Source organism: Jaculus jaculus, chromosome 6, assembly GCF_020740685.1.
Source record: "Jaculus jaculus isolate mJacJac1 chromosome 6, mJacJac1.mat.Y.cur, whole genome shotgun sequence".
NCBI classification, from domain to species: Eukaryota; Metazoa; Chordata; class Mammalia; order Rodentia; family Dipodidae; genus Jaculus; species Jaculus jaculus.
In genome coordinates, this window is record NC_059107.1 from 114,922,484 (window position 1) to 114,926,113 (window position 3,630).

A 3,630-nucleotide genomic window follows, 5' to 3' on the forward strand; every position below is an offset into this window, starting at 1 on the left:
ACACTAAAATACAAATTGAACACATGAGACAAGTGAACTTTATGGTATGTAAATTATATCCCAATAAAGTTGTTTTTAATGCTATGAAAAGATCGTGTGTGCTTCTGCGGGTAGTGTAACAACAAATGCAAAGGCAGTTCTTGTCTACCATTCAGCTCTATTTGCACTTTGATGAGCTCTGCAAAGAGCACCACTCACTACCAGCAGAGGGAGCTAAAACGATACCTTTAGCCAGCTCTACTAGTGTTGCATCCTGTGATGTGATGGAATGTTTTCCATTTCCAAGACAATAAAGATGAGTTGAGATTTATCCTTATCTCTACCAAAAAGATCAAAAGATGATATGAATGTTCATCTTTTTAAATCAATCTATCAATAGTTTACTTACACTTCTCAGTTTCTTTTGATTATTGTGTTTTTGTTGTTGCTGTTGTTTTGGATTTTATTTTTATTTCAGGCTTACAGAGACCATGGATAGAACTTAAAGGGCTTAGAAGACGAAAGAGCAAAGAACACAGGCAGCTCCTGTCTATTAAAAGGCAGGAGTGGGATAAATCCCATCTGAAGACCCAGACTGGAGTATTTTATAGGTTTTGAATGGGTGCCGAATTAATCAACCCATGTTTCTGCATAGGGGATCAGGTTTAATCCTTCCAAGAAATTTAACCATCCAGGACAGGGGAACCCCTTTCTAGGGAAAGACTCAGGTTAAGTTTGAGGAAAAATAAACTTAGAGAGGGAACTCCCTTAGGCAGAAAGAGATAAGAAAAAGCCAGGCTCTTCTCTGACCTCTAGCAAAGTCCAGACTGCAAGGGCAGGTTCAAGGACATTTCTTGCTTTCACTTTTTGGGGGCCCCATTACCCTTAAAAGTTTCTCAATTCCCTCTCTCAAGAAGTAACCCTAATTGTCTTTCAGGAATTGGAGCAATGTGTAACCTGGTTTCTTTGAGCTTAGTAGGGTCATAGGGTGTGGCAGTTGGTGAACCTCTCCAGGGGGTCTATCTAAGGGACCCCAAAAGTTCATTGGTATATTGTGGGAAGACAGTCCTAAAGATATTGAGGAGAAAGAATGAAAACAAGAGGAGTTAGGGAAAAGTGGGCACTGAGCAAATGGGGGCTCCTTGGGGTTCTCATTCTTATAGACTTCCAGACTTTGTAGGATAATCAAGACAATCCAGGTAAATGGACCTAGACTGTATAGGACCCTCTGAGTTTGAGCTGACTATAAATGAGAGGAGATAAAGTTAAAAAAACAGCAGAGGAGCACACTAGGTCCAAATTTATCAGAGTTATTATTAGCAGCAAATGATCGGCATACTTCTCTTTTGCCATGAACATCCAGAAAACCACTTCCAAAGCTGTTCACTGAAAGGATGGTGGTTTCTGGCAATGTCTGAACCAGCTCTTATTGATCAATGTTCCACAGAACAAACATAAAATAGATCCTGACAAGATCAATCAAAGTTCTACAACACAGCACTTACATGTCGCTATTGGCTTTACAAGCTGGTGGAAAGAGAAAACAGAAACTTTTAATACATATTATCCACAGAAAATTCCCAAATCTACCATCTACCAAGTTTGAAATGTGCCCAGTTCCCAAGCAGAGAGTTGCAGAGAAGACAGATTATCAGGAGATAGAACAGACCATGCCTCCTGCCATGAGGAAGGCAGAAAGCAGAACACTGACTCTGATTTCCCAGCCCATGCACCAAGATGATTCAGGAAATGTTCTCTGGAAACATAATAATATAACACATCAATGCCCTGACATGACACAGGAATTTAGTGTGCCTTTGAGAGCAACAAAACCTCTCTCAGTAAAACTTCAATGGCCTCCAGGTACTTGTCTTATGAATTCAAGGACTTGAAAGCAATAGACCAGAAGGTAGGTTTAGAGAGATTTCATTAGATTGATTAAGAAAGAGGAAAATACAGAGATCTCCTGCCCATGAGAAGGCAGAAGCAGGATCATCTCAGATTCTTGATTATACTGTGTGCTCCATATGGATAGTCTATGTTAGATTATGGGGTTTAACCAAGCCCATTGCTGCTCTTTCCATACCAGTCAATAGCTTTTTAAGGTAATCAATGAGATGCATCAGAAAGGCAGAAAGATGGCATTCAGTCCTGATGGATCCATGCCACATACACACCTCCCAACTTTGCTCCAGCTCTACAACTGAGTGATTATGATGATATCACAGTGCTTTGGATAGTAGTACAAAATAAATGTTGGCTAGTTTGGGGGGTATCCCAAACTGAGTATACAGTTTTCAAAACATTCATTTATTTGAGATGTTATTGAACATCTATCATATGCCAGGCAATGGCAGGGAAAAGGCAGATAGAGAAATCACCTTGGTGTGGTTTACATCTGTATGGGTGAGGTGTTGCAGTCAGGTTTGCATTGCTGGCAGAAATCACCTGACCAAGAGAAACTTGTCGGGGGGGGGGAGGGTATTTTGGCTTACAGATTTGAGAGGAAGCTCTATGATGGCAGGGGAAACGATGACATGATCAGAGGGTGGTCATCACTCCCTGACCAACACAAGGTGGACCATAGCAACAGGAGAGTGTGCCAAACACTGGCAAGGGGACACTGGCTATAACACCCATAAGTCTGCCCGCAACAATACACTGCCTGCTGGAGGCGTTAATTCCCAAATCTCCACCAGCTGGGAACCAAGCATTCAGAACACCTAAGTTTATGGGGGACACTTGAATCACAAGAGGTGATATAAAATAAACACACAAATGAAAAGTGATTCTTGGTGGGCATGGTGTCACACACCTTTAATCCCAGTATTCAGAAAGCAGAGGTAGGAGGATCACCGTGAGTTCAAGGCCACCCTGAGACTACATAGTGAATTCCAGGTCAGCCTGAACTAGAGTGAAACCCTACCTCAAAAAACAACAAAAAAAAAAAAAGAAAAAGAAAGGAAGAAAGAAAAGTGATTCTGAATTGAAATGGCTGCTGTGAAGAAAACATGCAAAGTAATTAGATAAGTGGTAACATAGGGGTCTCATTTAGATTGGGTTGTCAGGAAAGATTTCTGCAAAAGTAGCACGGACACCAAAATGGAGGCAAGAACATTCTATGCAAAGAAATAGCATTATGTATGCCCCAAAAGACGTAGAGGAGGGTCAAGAAGGCCCAGGGGAAGGGGCGAGCTGTGTGGCACAGCTGAAAATAGTGCTGGGTGAGATAGGAGACTAGGGAGGGGGCAGTCATGCGGAGTCTTGTAGCCAATGTGGAGAGGTAGACATTTTATTTTAAATTCACAGAGAGACCACTGAAGAATTTTAAAGTACCTGACTAGGTTATCATATCTTCATTTTTAACAAGTAACTCTGGCCATAGAACTTGATCACAGAGGCTGAAAAGCAGAAGTGGGTGCACCAACATAAAGAAAACAAGTTTGCTGTGAACAGAATGTAAGATTCAGGGGCAGGGCAAAGTTATAGAAGTTATTCTTGAAAAGCAATGACATGGGCTGGAGAGATGGCTTAGCGGTTAAGCGCTTGCCTGTGAAGCCTAAGGACCCTGGTTCGAGGCTCAATTCCCCAGGCCCCACGTTAACCAGATGCACAAGGGGGCACACACGTCTGGAGTTCGTTTGCAGTGGC